Here is an 18,335-nt window from a genome sequence, read left to right on the forward strand (position 1 = left end):
AGAGGAAAAAGTAAAGAAAAGAACAGGAAAAGACCAGGAAAAGGAAGACAAGAGAGGAAAAAGTAAAGAAAAGAACAGGAAAAGACCAGGAAAAGGAAGACAAGAGAGGAAAAAGTAAAGAAAAGAACAGAAAAAGGAAGAAAGGAGAGGAAGAAAGACATGCCAGAGGAAAAAGTAAAGAAAAGAACAGGAAAAAGAAGACAAGAGAGGAAAAAGTAAAAAAAAGAACAGAAAAAGGAAGAAAGGAGAGGAAGAAAGACATGCCAGAGGAAAAAGTAAAGAAAAGAACAGGAAAAGGAAGACAAGAGAGGAAAGAAGATATGCCAGAGAGGAAAAATAAAGAAAAGAATAGGAAAAGGAAAATAAAGAGAGAAAAGAAGATGCCAGAGAGGAAAAAATGAAGAAAAGACCAGGAAAAGGAAGACAAGAGAGGAAAGAAGATATGCCAGAGAGGAAAAATAAAGAAAAGAATAGGAAAAGGAAGAAAAGAGAGGAAAGAAGATGCCAGAGAGGAAAAAATGAAGAAAAGACCAGGAAAAGGAAGACAAGAGAGGAAAGAAGATGCCAGAGAGGAAAAATTGAAGAAAAGACCAGGAAAAGACCAGGAAAAGATTAAGGAAAAGAGAAGACAGGAGAGGAAGAAAACATACCAGAGAAAAGTAATGAAAAAGACCAAGGAAAAGAGAAGACAGGAGGGAGAAAAAAATACCTGAAGGAAAATAAAGAAAAAGAAGGAAAAGATGAAGAAAAAGAAGACAGGAGAGGAAGAAAACATACCAGAGAAAAAAATAATGTAAATGACCAAGGAAAAGAGAAGACAAGAGAGGAAAGAAGACATGTCAGAGAGGAAAAAGTAAAAGATGAAAAGAGAGGAAAGATGCCAGAGAGGAAAAAATGAGGAAAAGACCAGGAAAAGGAAGACAAGAGAGGAAAAAATGAAGAAAAGACCAGGAAAAGACAAGGAAAAGGAAGAAAAGAGGGGAAAGAAGATGCCAGAGAGGAAAAAATGAAGAAAAGACCAGGAAAAGACCATGAAAAGGAAGACAAGAGAGGAAAGAAGATGCCAGAGAGGAAAAAATGAAGAAAAGACCAGGAAAAGACCATGAAAAGGAAGACAAGAGAGGAAAGAAGATGCCAATAAGAATAAAAACAATAAGAAAAAGATCTGGGAAAGGAAGAGGAAAGGAAAAAAAAAACCTGAGAGAAAACAATAAAGAAAAAGAACAGAAAGATAATCAGGAAAAGGAAGAAAGCATAGGAAGAAAAACATAGCAAAGAAAACAATAAAGAAAAGACCAGGAAAAGATCAAGAAAATGAAGGCATGAAGAAAGAAAATGTACCAAAGAGGAAAAAAAAGAACAGGAAAAGGAGGGGAAGAAAAACAAAACAAAGAAAACAATAAAGAAAAGACCAGGAAAAGATCAAGAAAAGGAAGACAGGAGGAGGGAAAATGTACCAAAGTGGAAAAAGATCAAGAAAAAACTGGAAAATAACTGAAAAAAAATCAAGAAAAAGGGAAAACAGGACTGGAAGAACAACATACCAGAGAAAAAAACAGGAAAAGAAAGACAGGAGGAAGAAACATACCAGGAAGAAAAATTAAGAAAAAAAAACATTGAAAGATCAGGAAAAGAAAAGCCTGTGAAAATAATGAACACGGTAAAAAGTAAAATGAAGGGAAGGGAAAGGAAGGAAAGGGAAGGGGTGTGAAGTGAAGGGACGCAAATTAAAGGGAAGTGAAGGGAAGCAAAGGAAAGGGAAAGGAACCGAAGCAAAGGGAAAGGAAAGGAAGTGAAGTGTAGGGAGGGAAGGAAAGGGAAGTGAAGGGAAGACAAGGGAAGGGAAGCAAAGGAAAGGGAAAGGAACCGAAGGAAAGGGAAAGGAAAGAAAGTGAAGTGAAGTGGAGGGAAGGAAAGGGAAGTGAAGGGAAGGAAAGGAAAGTGAAGGGAAGACAAGGGAAGTGAAGGGGAAGGAAACAGAAGGAGAGTGAAAGAAAGTGAAGGAAAGTGAAAGGAAGTGAAGTGAAGTGGAGGGAAGGAAAGGAAAGTGAAGGGAAGACAAGGGAAGTGAAGGGGAAGGAAACAGAAGGAGAGTGAAAGAAAGTGAAGGGAAGTGAAAGGAAGTGAAGGGAAGTGGAGGAAGGAAAGGAAAGTGAAGGAAGACAAGGAAGTGAAGGGAAGGAAACAGAAGGAGAGTGAAAGAAAAGAAGGAAAGTGAAAGGAAGTGAAGTGAACGGAAGGGAATGGAAAGGAAAGAAGGGAAGACAAGGAAGTGAAGGGAAGGAAACAGAAGGAGAGTGAAAGAAAGTGAAGGAAAGTGAAAGGAAGTGAAGTGAAGTGGAGGGAAGGAAAGGAAAGTGAAGGGAAGACAAGGGAAGTGAAGGGGAAGGAAACAGAAGGAGAGTGAAAGAAAGTGAAGGAAAGTGAAAGGAAGTGAAGTGAAGTGGAGGGAAGGAAAGGGAAGTGAAGGGAAGGAAAGGAAAGTGAAGGGAAGACAAGGGAAGTGAAGGGGAAGGAAAGAGAAGGAGAGTGAAAGAAAGTGGAGGGAAGGAAAGGGAAGGAAAGGGAAGTGAAGGGAAGGAAAGGAAAGTGAAGGGAAGACAAGGGAAGTGAAGGGGAAGGAAAGAGAAGGAAAGTGAAGTGAAGTGAAGTGAAGGACCATTGAAGGTAGAGTAAAGGAAGGAAAGCTAAAATAATGAACAAAAGCTTCCAATTAGTCTGAAAAAGAAAGGGATTTAGTGGAGATGAAGGGAATTGCTAACATCCTGTAAATCACAACTTAGTAAATACACACTCAAAACAACAAAAAGATAAGGAAAGATAAAATTAAATATATAACAAACAGTAGATACTCCAAGAGAGAGAGAGAGAGAGAGAGAGAGAGAGAGAGAGAGAGAGTGTGTGTGTGTGTGTGTGAAGGAAGAGGAGGAAAGATGAGGACAAGGAGAATGAAGAAGGGGAAGAAAATAAGAAAGAGGAGGAGAAAGAGAAGAAGGAAAGAGGGAGAGATAAATAAATACACACACAAACTGAACACACACCCACACACACACACACACACACACACACACACACACACACCACCCTTCCACGGTCCCACCCACACACACGCTAAAAAAAAAAAACAGTCGCCCCCACAACCAACCTTTACACAAAGCCAAATTATTGTTCTATTATCTCCATATGAATTGATTATAATTACCAAAAGAGAGGATCGACTTAATACCACGGCCCTGATCACTAGACTCCCCTTCCTCCCAGCACCTTTGGCCTCCTCTTTCCTCCTCCTCCTCCTTGATCCTTCCTCTGTCTCTGCTCCTCCTCCTCCTCTTTCTTACTTCCTCTTCTCCCTTTTCCTCTCTCTCTTCCCCCTTTCCTCTTTCTACATAGTTCTCCTCTCATCCTTTTCTCTACCTGCTTGGCCCTTCCTATGTCTCTCCTCCTCCTCCTTTTTCTTACTTTCTCTTCCCCCTTTTCCTCTCTCAACAACAAAGAGTGGTGATTGACGGATTTAACTCAGAGTGGGCGCCGGTCACTAGTGGAGTCCCTCAGGGCTCGGTTCTTGGTGTTTCTTATTTCATTATTTACATATCAACGGTGTTGATGTTGGACTCAATAATCGCATTAGTAAATTTGCAGACACAAAGATTGGTAACTCGGTTTCACTGATACAGGCAACACGCCCAAGAGGATTACATAAAATTACAGTTTGTCGGATTTGGTTGGAGATGCCCTTAACGCAGACAAGTGCCAGGTGCTTCAAGAAATAATCAAGCAATAAATACGTCTGATTATGAAATGCGCGGCGTTAAACTCCACAAGCCGCTCAATGCGTTAAGGATGCGGCAAACAAATCAAGGTCAAACCTCACAAATTCTCACAGCACGCATCGATGCATAAATAAAGGAACAACATGTTGGGCTTCATTAAAAGACTTATTATTCAAGATAGATGATGTAATACTCCGCCCTAAGAGTTTAGTTTCAGACCCTACTTGGAAATAGTTAGAGTACAGTCCCACAAAGCTCAATGCAAAGGATATTAAGGGTGTTAAGCTGTTCAGCAAGGCAACCAAAATCTTCAAACCTTGCGCAGCAAACCTCATTGACGAGAAATGTTTCCAATTCTTAACATGTTCTCTCTTGAGAAACGTTGGAAATTGTTTAAACTGATTTAATGTTTTTAAAATACTTAATGATTAAAATTGTGACAACCAAATTGTTTCAGACTGCACCAAATTTTTCTTCACCAACGTTGTAGTGTGAGAATGGAATAAGCTCCCACCTTCAGTGGTCCAGTGTAATGCGATTGACTCCTTTAAAAACAAGCTCGACTGTCAATTCCTTCAACTTAATGTTAACTAGAGTGAAATGCAGTTTTGGGGCCATCCAATCAATGTAGAATCACTTATTTTTAAGGACAGATCACCTAGTCTGGACCTTGGGGTCTGTGTGGTCTGATTTTCTATGTAAATCTATGTAAATCCTTTTCCTCTTTCTCCTCCTCCTCTCATTCTCTTTCTGTCTCTCGTCCTCCTCCTTTTTCTTACTTTCTCTTCAACTTTTTCCTATCTCTCTTCCTCTGTTTCCTCCTCCTCCTCTACCTCTTCTCTTTCTCCTTGACCCTTCCTCTGTCTCTCCTCCTCCTCCTCCTTTTTCTTACTTTCTCTTCCCCCTTTTCCTATTTCTCTTCCTTTGTTTCCTCCTCCTCTTCCTTTTCTGCTTTCTCTTCCTCTTCTTCCTTCCCCTCCCTTCTCTATCATTCCCTACCTCACCCTACATAATTTTTCTCCTTCTCCTTCTCTTCCTCTTCTCTTCCCCTCCCTTCTCTATACATCCCCTACCTCTCCCTACATCATTTTTCTGGGGCCCACAATGACATGATTCAGACGTGTATTCCCAAACCAACTGGAACGATTATTACTCCTGAATGCACTGTGATGTGATGGATGGGTGGGCTACTGTGTGTGTGTGTGTGTGTGTGTGTATAGTCTCTCTCTCTCTCTCTCTCTCTCTCTCTCTTACACACACTTAACTTCATTTTGTCTTCCATTTTTTTATACTTCTTTTGCCCCTTTTCCTTGATGTGTCTTCATTTGTCCTCCTCTTCCACCTTGATCTTCTTTTCCTCTCTGGTATGTGTCTTTCTTCCTCCTGTCTTCCTTGTCCTGTTCTTTGTCTTCTTTCTGGTATGTCTTCCTTCCACTCCTTTCTTCCTTTTCCTAAATCTTTTCCTGTTACAGTTGTCTCGTCTTCCTTTCTTCTGACATCCTCTTCCTCTGCTTCCCTTCTCTTCCCTTCGTTCCCTTCTGCAAAACCAATAACCACGTCAGTCAGTGTCCTTTGAATAACGAGCTACATCTGCCTCCCTTCCCCTTCCTTCCTTTACTTGCTCTCAAACTCTCAATCCACCCCTTCAGTCATTAGTTCTCACACACCACCCACTCTCTCTCTTTACCCGTTCTCAGCTTAATATTAACCTACACATGCAGATACATAATATTCTATCTGTAACTCCCTTTTCCATCCTTCCTTTGCTCTCAGACTTTCAATCCACCCCTTCAGTCATTAGTTCTCACACACTAACTCTCTCTCTCTCTACCTGTTCTCAGCTTAATATAAATCTACACATGCAGACACACAACATTCTATCTGCTTGACTCCCTTTTTCATCTCTTTTCCCTCCTTCCCCTGCTCTCAAACTCTCAATCCACCCCTCCAGTTATTAGTTCTTGCACTCCACTCCACTCCACTCCACTCCACTCCACTCCTCTCCTCTCCACTCCACTCCTCTCTTCTCCATCACCAACTATCCTTCTGTTCTTCTTCCTCCATAAGCCGCTTTCCCACGTGCTGATCTGAGTCCCTGATGCTGAGTGCTGACCATGGTGCTGATCCCTCTTGCTTGGTATAACCTGAAAGATCACAAACCCTCATCAATACTCACCCATACTCACTGTACACACAACCACACACTCGCACAACCACACTCAACCACATTCACTACTCAGGGACTCACACTCATTCTCAAACGTTTGCGGCTCTTGTTACGAACGTTTTTCAAGGTCGGAGAGGAACTATACGTCGGGTTGTAATAATTGTCAGACATCAACTATTTCCAGAGGCCAAAAGGATGATTAATAGGGTTCTAATGAGTGTCTTTTTAGGTTCAAGATATAAAAGAAGGGTCAGACTACCACCAGGGTCATAAAACTACCCCTGGAAATGCCCACAACTCCTACGAAAGCCTTGTCAAATATGTGTAGCTACTTGGGGGACGAAATGTTTAAGAGAATGACCCAGCCGTCTCTAACATCAACTATTTCCAAAGGCCAAAATAGGAGATCAGTCAGGTTCTAATGGGTGTTTTCTTAGGTTCAAGGTACAGAAAAACGGTCAGACTACCACCAGGGTCATAAAACTACCCATGGAAATGCCCACAGCTCGTATGAAAGCCTTGTCAAACATGTGTAGTCTACTTGGACGATTAAATGTTTAAGAGAATGACCCAGCCGTCTCTAACATCAACTATTTCCAAAGTCCAAAAAAGGAGATAAATTGGGTGTTAATGAGTGTTTTCTTGGGTTCAAAGTACAGAAGAAGGGTCAGACTACCACCAGTGTCATAAAACTGCCTCTGGAAATGCCCTCAAGAACTACGAAAACCTTGTCAAATATGTGTAGCCTATTTGGGGGACGAAATGTTTGAGAGTATGACCCAGCCGTCTCTAACATCAACTATTTCCAAAGGCCAAAAAAGGAGATAAATTGGGTGTTAATGAGTGTTTTCTTAGGTTCAAAGTACAGAAGAACGGTCACACTACCACCAGGGTCATAAAACTACCCATGGAAATGCCCACAGCTCGTATGAAAGCCTTGTCAAATATGTGTAGTCTACTTGGACGATTAAATGTTTAAGAGAATGCCCCAGCCGTCTCTAACATCAACTATTTCCAAAGGCCAAAAATGAGATAAATTGGGTGTTAATGAGTGTGGTCATAAAACTACCCCTGGAAATGCCTCAAACTCTTACGAAAGTCTTGTCAAATGTGTGTCAAGGAATATGACCCAAGGACTTCGAAGAGTTAGGTAATATGGAACGCAGCATCGCCAGCACCAGTATTCCCAGCTAATTCCCCTCAGCCACAGAAGAGGGAAAATAAGACCGCTCGTAACTCCCTCCTGAAGGTATTAATAAAGCCATTATGTGAAGGGCTAACTAATTTGTGCGGCCGAGTAGATGAATGGACGGGAAGGGAAGGAGGATTAAATTTATATAAGGAGGAGGAGGAAGAGGAGGAGGAGGAGGGTGAAAACGGAAGAAGACTGAGAGATGAAAGTACAGATGAATAAGAGGAGGAGGAAAAAGATGCGGAAAAAAACGAAGACAAATTAAAATAGAGAAATAGGAGGAGGAAGAAGAAAAGGAAGAAATAGGATAAAGACTGAGAGATGAAAATACAGAAGAACAGGAGGAGGAGGAAGAAGGAGGAGGAGGAGGAAGACTGAGAGATGAAAATACAGAAGAACAGGAGGAGGAGGAGGAGGAGGAGGAGGAGGAAGAAGGAGGAGGAGGAGGAGGAAGACTGAGAGATGAACGTACAAGGATGAAATATGACAAAATGAGAGAGAGAGAGAGAGAGAGAGAGAGAGAGAGAGAGAGAGAGAGAGAGAGAGAGAGAGAGAGAGAGAGAGAGAGAGAGAGAGAGACCTAATAACCTAACAACAATACACTTATTTGCCTGTCTTTCACTTTCACTCTTCTTTCTTTCTCTTTTTCTCTTTTCTTCTTTCTTGGTTTGATTGCTTCCTTTCTCTCAGTCTCTCCCTCTTCTTCCTCTCCTTCTCTTCTCTCTTCTCTCCATCCCTTCTCTTAATCTCTCTTGTGTCGAATATATTTCACAAAGAATGATCATTTTAAGTCATATTTCATCACTATATTTTCATCTCACTTTTCCTCCTTCTCTCTCTCTCTCTCTCTCTCTCTCCCTTTTTATTTATATATTTTCCTTCCTGTCATTCCCTCACGGCGTGCAATTCTGAGAGAGAGAGAGAGAGAGAGAGAGAGAGAGAGAGAGAGAGAGAGAGAGAGAGAGAGAGAAAAGAGAAAGAAAAGAAGAGGAGAAAAGGAAAAGAAGAAAGCAGAGAAAATTAGAGAAAAAAAAAGAAAAGAAGAGAAAAAATGAGAAAAGAGAAAATAAAATGAGAAAAGATAAGAGGAAAAGAGAAAAGATAAGAAGAGAAAAAAGAATAAAAGAGAGAGAGAGAGAGAGAGAGAGAGAGAGAGAGAGAGAGAAAGAGCAAGCGAGAGCGGGAGAGAGAACAAGCGAGCGAGCGAGCGAGCGAGCGTAGTAACAGGCTCCTATTACTCCCATATATCCCAGGCAATATTCCCCCTGGAGGGCCGATAACACGAGGCCGCTCAGACGGACGGGCCTTCTTATGTGCGAGACCGCTGACTTGTGTGGCGACCGGCCGGGGAGGAGAAGGGGGAGGGGGAGGAGAAGGAGGAGAGGAGAAGGAAAAAATAGTGGGGAAGAAAAAGGTAAACGAAATTAGAGTGAGATACTTAAAGGAGAAGGAAGGAAGGAAAACTAAATGAGAAAGTGAAAGAAGGAAGGAAGGAAGGAGGGAGAATTAAAGAAAAAGGAGGAAGAGGATAGAAGGAAGAGAAAGAAAGGAAGGGAAGAAGGTGCAAGAAGTGGAGAAAGGAAGCTAGTGTTTAAAGTAAATAGAGAATGGAGAAGAAAGAAGGAGATAGAAAGAATAAAAAGCAAGACGAGAGGAAGAGAGGGAGAATCGAAGAACCAATGAGTAATAAAGAAAAGGGGAAAGGATACTAGAATGAAAAGTAAATAGAGAAATGAAGAGGAGATGAGAAAAGAGAAGAAAAGAGAAAAGAAAAGGAAGAGAAAACGCAGAGAAAATAAGAGAAAAGAAAAGGAGAAAAAAAAATAAAAGGAGAAAAAAGGAGAAAAAGAGAAAAGAAAATGAGAAGACAGAGAAGAGAGAGAAGAGGGAGAAAGAGGAGGAAAAAGGGAGAAAGGGGAGGAGGGAAAAGGGAGAAACAGGGAGCTAATGTTAAATGAAAGGTAAATACAGAAAGGAACAGGAAGCAGAGGGAGAAGACAGAGGAGAATAGGGAGAAAGAGAGGAGGAAAAAGGGAGAGAGCAGAGGAGGGAGGAAGGAGGGGAATGATGCTAGAGTAAAAGCTAGATAGGAAAAGGAGGAAATAAAAGGAAACGGATAAAGGAGGAGGATTGGATAGGGAGAAAAATAAAGTCAATAAATAAGAATGGAAAGAAAAGGAAGGAAACTAGAAAGGTAATGAAGAAAGGAAGAGGAAGAAGACGAAAGAGGGAGAAAGGGGGAGCCAATAAGTAACAAAGAGAACCAGAGGAAAAGAAAAAGTTGAAAAGTAAATAAAAGAAAGTGTAAAAAAAAAAATATGACAAATGTAATGGTGAGAGAGAGAGAGAGAGAGAGAGAGAGAGAGACTGATTAAGTATATATATGATTTATGGAAGACATTTCGAGGTGTGTGTGTGTGTGTGTGTTAAATTGTGTTCTTGAAGCTAAAAAAAGAAGTGAAAGACGCGAAGATGTTGACAAAGAAAAAAAGATCGTGTTTTTTTCTTTTTCTTTCTTCTTGTATGACGCAAGTTCGAGGAGGAAAGGAGGAGGAGGAGGAGGAGGAGGAGGAAGGGGTGGAGGAGGAGGACAGACAACAACATTTTTTTTTGTGTCTGGCATTATTACCTCTCTCTCTCTCTCTCTCTCTCTCTCTCTCTCTCTCTCACGTTTTCTTTTTCTTTTTCCTTCTTTCTCTCCTTTCTCGATCACTCTTTATTTCACTCCTCTCTCATTTTTTTTCCTTTCTTTGATTTTTCTTTCTCTCCTTACTTTCCCTAGTTCTTTCTTTCTTTCTTCTATCTTTATTTTTCCATCCTTCTCTCTCCTTTTCCTTCCTCTATAGTCTATACTTCTCTCTTTCACACACTCACACCTCTGATAGCTCAGTCAGTAAAGCGCTGTGCTGCCAGGCTTCACAGCTTGACAGGCGGCGGTTCGAGCCCGCTCAGTCCGTTTTTTTTTTCTCCGCTGACTAATAAGAGGTGCTACTGTCCCCCATTGAACAAGGGGATGGGCGTGTGGCGTGAGGTCCTGGCAGTACCCAGAGATCGACTAATGAGCCTTGCAGTTGCTCTAATCGGGAGGGTTCTTGCTGGGGATTGAGTGTCCAACTCGTGATCAGTCCGTGGGTGAATTACACACCAGAATCAGTGACGCTCGTGTGTCGTTTCCTTGGCAGCGACCTCAGCGAGTGGCAGTGAGAAGGTACAGAAACGTGAGCAGGGAGAGGCAGGAGGAGGGCCCTCCATCCCCCCCCATCCCACCAACACCCACCACCTCTCCAAGCCTCATCTCCATGGATGATGCTCATCTCCCTCCATTCTCTACCCTTCCCCTCCTCCCAAGTCGACCTTTTCTTCTCCTCCTCCTCCTTTCCTATCCCATCTATCTCCCCTCTCCCTCATCCCTCCCCTCCTCTCTGTGCCATGAATGGAGGTATATAGGTGCCATGCCACCAACACACTCCTCCTCACCTTTATCCTCTTCCTCCCCCCCCACCCCCCACCCAGCCGTCGTCACACTCGGCAGCGCCACACACCAGGGTCTTGGCCGTGTCGGGTCCGCGTCGCCGCGCCGTGCAGCCAAACAACTTGTTTTTCCCCAGTCAGTGACGCGGGCTGCTGCAGGCGTTCCCAGCCAACCCGCCCCTCCCCGCCCCCATCTGTTTCCCCATGTTAACCATGTCACCCAAGGCCACGGTTATTGATAGGAACACCCAGGGACATGAGGGATGTACGAAGAGACTGACAAGGATGCTGAGGACATTACCTGGAGCACTCAGGGACGGGAATAATGTAAAATACATGCACCGACACTGACACTCATGGGCACGCGATATTAACAGTAAGGGGGGAGGGCGGCTGAGTGGTCAGCGTGCGGCCGCGGCGTCCAGGAGGACCCACGTTCGCGTCCCGCCCGCCGCGACAAACAAGCTGGGAATTTTTCAGCCATCTCCGAGTGGACCAAGACTACCCACATGCTGTCCTGAAGACCACCCATCAACCCGGACTCTCTTTAGATTTTATCTAAAGAGGATCAAAGATGAGCCCCGGGGTGCAGCATGAGCCAAGCAAGATGGCGCCACTATCAACACTCGCCTGCACCGAGAAAGCCTGCCGGCGCCCCGGGAGAAATGTAGGAAATAAAGGAACAGCACGAGAGAGAAAATAGTTGCATGGAATTGACAAGGACGCCCAAGGGAATTAGCATATAACAGGAACACTCACACGCATAACAATACATGGCATTAACAAGGACACCCAACGACGCCAAGCTCTGCACCGGACCTCAGCCACGAGGGATCAACAAGGCACTGGAGTAATTAGAGACACTCGAGGACGCGGAAACGACTTACCTGTTACCTGAAGATCGACAATGCCACCCCCGCAGCGCCGTGGCAAGATATGGAGTTAGATAGTTTTCCTCTTTTTTTAAAAGTCTTCCTTACGAGATTCAGTAGTGTAGATGATTCAGTGAGGGGCGGACAATAAACCATGCAGTCCACTTCCTGAAAGCATTGACAAGAAAATAACTCCCACCAAGCCTGAAGCGCCTGAAAACATTCAATAAGGCTTTTGCTATAGGTTGTGTTGATAGGGGGTAGTTCTGTACGCCTATAATATTTCAATTTGAATCGGGTCGGTGGGGTGTTGGCCGCTGCGGGGTCAGCCCCGCCCCACACCCGCAGCACCTCTCGCTGCCTCTCAAGATTGTTTCGTTTTTAGGATAATAACAAATATTTTGTATAAATACCACGACACTTCACAACGTTGGAATACAACGTTGTCAAGTGTCGTGGTATTTATACAAAATATTTGATATTATCCTAAAAACGAAACAATCTTAACACTATTTTAGATTATCCAATTATTCAATTAAATCAATTTAAAGGTAGTAAATAGCTGTCCTAATTATGAGAGGCAGCGAGAGGTGTTGAGACTTGAGTGGCAAGGTGCGGGGCGAGGCTGACCCCGCAGCGGCCAACACCCAACCGGCCAGTTTCAAATAGGGATGGGCAAGTACCGTTAATATGAGTACCGGTAGTACCAGTACCGAAAACTCAGGTACCATTAGTATCGGTACCGGTACCCAAGTTTTTTCTTTATCTTAATGCCGTCTGATGAAATTCCTAAATAAATTTTCTGTAAAGAAAACGCTCTCTCTCTCTCTCTCTCTCTCTCTCTCTCTCTCTCTCTCTCTGAATGAAGTGAATATTTATTTTTTCCATAAAAAATAGCATGTATAGTTATTATGGATGTACTCGATCATAGTCTAATAACAATAACAATATTTATAAGCAACCTAAAAAAAATAATCGGACATGAAGAATTATCAATAAATCCACTAAATAAATCCGAGCAATCTGGTACCAGTACCGTATCGTTTAGCTGGTACCGTTAGTACCGGTACTGGTACCGGTACCTGCCCACCCCTAGTTTCAAAGGGAAGTACTATAGTGATAGTTTGACAAGGCTTTGGTAGAGGTTGTGTTAATATTTTCATGGGGGATAGATTTGTACGCCTAGTGGTAGTTTGACAAGGCTTTGGTAGAGGTTGTGTTGTTAGTATTTCCACGGGGGTAGTTTTATGAGCCCGGTGATAGTTCAACATGGCTTTATTAGAGCTTGTATTACTAGAATTTCCATGGGAAGTAGTTTTATGGGCCTATAGTCTGGCTTCTAAACGTGCGGTTGTGGGCGGGTTCAGCGTAGGGGATCCCCTTGTACAGCGGTGCCGCGTGTCTCCCGGCCCGCGATGTAGAAAATTTCTAAAATAAGTAAAACCATGGCAAACATGATCAGCAAATATGCATACACAATTTTAGCATTATAATGTATGAAAGAACAGTTAAGTTATTATGGATAAGATATTTTATAAGCATAAAAAGAAACGTGGCATACATATTTTACAGTGGTGCTAAAAAAAAATATATATATACTTATTATTGTTTCCTTTTCGTTTTGGGATGTGTCAGTACATAGCATAAGAACATAAGAACGTAGGAGTCTGCAAGAGGCCGGTAGGTCTGTACAAGGCAGCTCCTTTCACAATTATATTTAGATTATATCGTGAAGGAATGTACGTTAAAATAAGCTGACATAAGTAATATCCGAGAGAGAGAGAGAGAGAGAGAGAGAGAGAGAGAGAGAGAGAGAGAGAGAGAGAGAGAGAGAGAGAGAGAGAGAGAGAGAGAGAGAGATTTACATAGAAAATCAGACCACACAGACCCCATGGTCCAGACTTGGTGGTCTGTCCTTAAACCTAAGTGATTTTACATTAATCAGAAGACTCCAAAACGTTGCATTTCTACTCTAGTTGATATTAAGTTGAAGGAAGTGACGGTCGAGCTTATTTTTGAAGGAGTCAATCGTGTTACACTGGACCACTGATGATGGGAGCTTATTCCATTCTCGCACTACAACGTTGGTGAAGAAAAATTTGGTGCAGTCTGAATTTACTTGTCTACATCTGAGTTTTACGCCATTGTTCCTCGTGCGCAAAGTGTCATCAATCATAAACAATGTTGATCTGTCTACATTCGTGAAACCATTAAGTATTTTAAAACATTCGATCAGTTTTCCTCGGAGGCGACGTTTCTCAAGAGAGAACATGTTAAGGGTAGAAAGCCTTTCTTCGTAGGATTTGTTGAGCAAGGAAGGGATAATTTTCGTTGCCCGACGCTGAACACCTTCTAATTTAGCAATATCCTTTGCATGGTGGGGAGACCAAAACTGTACCGCATATTCCAAGTGGGGTCTGACTAAACTGTTGTAGAGCGGGAGTATTACATCTTTATTCTTAAATAAAAAGTTTCTTTTAATGAAGCCCAACATTCTGTTCGCTTTATTTGCTGCATCGATGCATTGCTGTGAGAATTTGAGGTTTGACGCGATTTTGACCCCCAAGTCCTTGACGCATTGAACGCTTTTGAGTTTAACGCCGCGCATTTCGTAATCAAACTTCTTATTCCTCGTTCCAACTTGAAGGACCTGGCACTTGTCTACGTTAAAGGGCATCTCCCATCTATCCGACCAAGCTGAAATTTTGTGCAAATCCTCTTGGAGGCTTTGCCTGTCTTCGTCAGTGAGAACCGAGTTACCAATCTTTGTGTCGTCTGCAAATTTACTAATGCGGTTATTGAGTCCAACATCCACGTCGTTGATGTAAATAATGAAGAGCACTGGGCCAAGAACCGAGCCCTGAGGGACGCCACTAGTGACCGGCGCCCACTCTGAGTTAAATCCGTCAATCAGAGAGAGAGAGAGAGAATAAAAATGAGAAAGAAAGATGATAAGAATTTGAGAATAAGAATGAGAGAATGAGAATTAACGTTGTCAGGCAAATGAGTGCCCGTGGGTTGAATGGACTCGGTAACTTGCCCAGGTTTACACTCTTATTTTACATGTTTTGCAAAATAACTATGTGTGTGTTCATTGTACTTCTGATAGTATCCAAAGACCTCTACATTCCAGTAATGTGACCTGTTTGTGTGTAATAACCTTGGGAGATTAATTAAAAATGATTTCCCTGAAATTTCCACCAAGGAATCATTCGCATTCTTTTGTGTCGTCTTTTTCAAGCTCAGTTTTCTCGCCTCCTATATAATGTTTCACCACAAATATAATTTTGTCTTACCGATGAAACGTTATGCAGGCATCCCAGCCTCTGTGGGCGCAACCAAAGGCAGAGCAAGCCGGCAGGAAGGCAAAATGTTAGAGGTGTGCCGGTGTCGCGCGTCCGGCCAGCCGGGCAATGTTATGGGTGGACTTGAGGGAGGGGGCGGAGCAAAGTCCAGGCCAAGACTGCTTCACTTCTGTGACGTCATGCCCCCAGGGTGGTGGCGTAATAGGGCGGTGGGGGAATGGAGACTAATCACATAGTTAGTACAGGGAAAATAGCTTGTTTTAAGAGTAGACTTGATAGCTACATGGACGAGGATGACAGGTGGTAGTGAGGTGTGGGTGCAGTAAGGTGACAGGGTACTGGAGCGTACGGCCGTACCGAAGGTGAGCGAGGATCAGGCCTCTACCTGTAACTCCTGAACTACACCTCACCCATCGTGAGTAGTGGGGGGGATTCTGGGGCTGCCCTGCGTAGGCCACTCGGCCTCTTGCAGTCTCCCTGTGTTATGTTCTTTCATTCTTCCTTCAAGCTTCAAGAGCGGCGCCCGCTGAGGGCCACTCCATGTAGTATTCTTCCTCCAAGGTGTGTGGCATGCACGGGGAGGGGCTGACCCCGCAGCCACCCGCCAGATTCTCGTGGAAATACTATAATGGGACTTTCTATACAACAAAGTGGGGTCTTTATTTATTGATTTATACCATTAGGTGCTGGCAATCATGTGTTTGAAGATACCCTAAAGTTAGCCTAACCTAACCTAGTAAAGCTAGTTACCATACGTCTTACTCCGAAAAATCATATATGCATCCTTACGAATGGCACTTATTATCTGACAAAGTGTGGTCAATCTTGGTTATTTTATGCCATCAGCTGTCGCATATCATGTGTTTGAAGATGCCCTAAACTTATCCTAACCTGACAAAACTCGGAACAGTTACCAAACGTCAGTCCTCAGAAGGATCATGTATGCTTCCTTACTCATGAGAGTTTCAGTATAACAAAGTGAGGTCTTTATTTGTTGATTTATGCTACAAGTTAATTGGCTGTCATGAATCTGAGGATGCCCTAAACTTAACCTAACCTAACAGAATCACAACACACACTGAAACCCATAGGTACGCAGAATATTTACTACACATTGCCAGTACATGGTGCGTGTCCAACCATATCAATCCTGATCCCGCCCCGAGTGAACAAGTTAACGACAGTACCTCACGTAACATAGTTACCACAGCTACAGCCTTATCTACGTAGTAATCACTGCGTGAAGTCCTTGAATCAGTACACGAGACAAACATACCTGTTTTCACGTTCACTTAACACCCTGAAGCATCCCGATGACTGGTCAATCAGACACCACTAAGACTGATCGAGAAGTCGGCCTCCGGTCACGCCGGCCTGGCAGCAAATGCACGGCCCTGGTGCTGCGGCCCTACATGCTGAGCCTCACTTCTTCCTGCTAACAGAAGTGACCAAGCACATGCACATCAGAATTTTAAATGAAAAATATACAAGAAAACACATTTCATATGATGCAATAAAACAAATAGCAAACGAAAATTATAATAATCCTAATAACAGAAAACCTGCAGTAGGGTACACTAAACTGGATAGCTGCATGGACGAGGACGACAGGTGGCAGTGTAGTGTGGGTGCAGTAAGGTGACGGGGTACTGGTGCGTGCCTAGTACCGCCGGTATAACGAGGATCAAGCCTCTACCTGTAAGCCCTGTAACTACACCTCACCCACCGTGAGTAGTGGGGGGGATTCTGGAGCTGCCCTGTGTAGGCCACCCGGTCTCTTGCAGTTTCCCTGTGTTCTTATGTTTATGTTCTTATGTCTCCGACGATACAGCTATTATTGTTAATATGCAATAGGTGTCTGGATATCATTTGTTTGAAAACTACCTCAAGTTAATCTACCCTTACCAGGATGAAGTATTCGTATTCGGTATTCGATTACATTCGAATGTCATATTTGGAGGTATAATTGGTGGAGTCGCCATGTGCCGCTCATCCCATGGCAAGAGGTGAAGCAAGGCCATCCAGAGGCCATGGCACTAAGTTCGAGATTTGGCAAGCTTATCAGACCACTAACTCACTGACTCTATTTAGCGTTAGTTAGGCCACACTTAGATTATGCTGTCCAGTTTTGGTGCCCACACTACAGAATGGACATCAACTTGCTAGAATCAGTTCAGAGGAGGATGACCAAGATGATTCAGGGGCTGAGGAACCTCCCATATCAAAATAGGCTGAAACATCTAAACTTACATTCACTAGAGAGACGAAGAGTGCGGGGATATCTGATAGAAGTATTCAAATGGGTCAAGGGTTACAACAAAGGCGATATAAGTAAAGTACTGAGAATTAGCCAGCAGGATAGAACTCGCAGTAATGGATTTAAATTAGAAAAGTATAGATTTAGGAGAGATATAGGCAAGCATTGGTTTAGTAATAGGGTGGTGGGGGAATGGAATAGACTCAGCAATCACATAGTTAGTGCAGGGACGATAGCTTGTTTTAAGAGTAGACTGGATAGCTACATGGACGAGGACGACAGGTGGCAGTGAGGTGTGGGTGCAGTGACGGGGTGCTGGATGCGTGCCATGGTACCGCCGGTATAACGAGGATCAAGCCTCTACCTGTAACCCCTGTAACTACACCTCACCCACCGTGAGTAGTGGGGGGGATTCTGGAGCTGCCCTGTGTAGGCCACCCGGCCTCTTGCAGTTTCCCTATGTTCTTATATATATATCTCTCTCTCTCTCTCTCTCTCTCTCTCTCTCTCTCTCTCTCTCTCTCTCTCTCTCTCTCTTATAACATAAGAACACAGGGAAACTGCAAGAGGTCGGGTGGCCTACACAGGGCAGCTCCAGAATCCCCCCCACTACTCACGATGGGTGAGGTGTAGTTACAGGGATTACAGGTAGAGGCTTGATCCTCGTTTACTTTCGGTACGGGCGTACGGTCCAGTACCCTGTCTCCTTACTGCACCCACACCTCACTGCCACCTGTCATCCTCGTCCATGTAGCTATACAGTCTACTCTTAAAACAAGCTATCGTCCCTGCACTAACTATGCGATTGCTGAGTCTATTCCATTCCCCCACCACCCTATTACTAAACCAATGCTTGCCTATATCTCTCCTAAATCTATACTTTTTAATTTGAATCCATTACTGCGAGTTCTATCCTGCTGGCTAATTCTCAGTACTTTACTTGTATCGCCTTTGTTGTAACCCTTGACCCATTTGAATACTTCTATCAGATCTCCCCGCTCTCTTCGTCTTTCTAGTGAATGTAAGTTTAGATGTTTCAGCCTATTTTGATATGGGAGGTTTCTCAGCCCCCGAATCATCTTGGTCATCCTCCTCTGAACTGATTCTAGCAAGTTGATGTCCATTCTGTAGTGTGGGCACCAAAACTAGACAGCATAATCTAAGTGTGGCTTAACTAACGCTAAATAGAGTCTGAGGATGACCTCTGCACTCCTGTTGGTTACCGTCCTGTTAATAAAGCCTAATATCCTGTTAGCCCTATTCCTCGCACTAATACATTGCTTCCTTAGTTTTAGGTCAGA

This window comes from Eriocheir sinensis, chromosome 9 (genome assembly GCF_024679095.1).
Source record: "Eriocheir sinensis breed Jianghai 21 chromosome 9, ASM2467909v1, whole genome shotgun sequence".
Lineage (NCBI taxonomy): Eukaryota > Metazoa > Arthropoda > Malacostraca > Decapoda > Varunidae > Eriocheir > Eriocheir sinensis.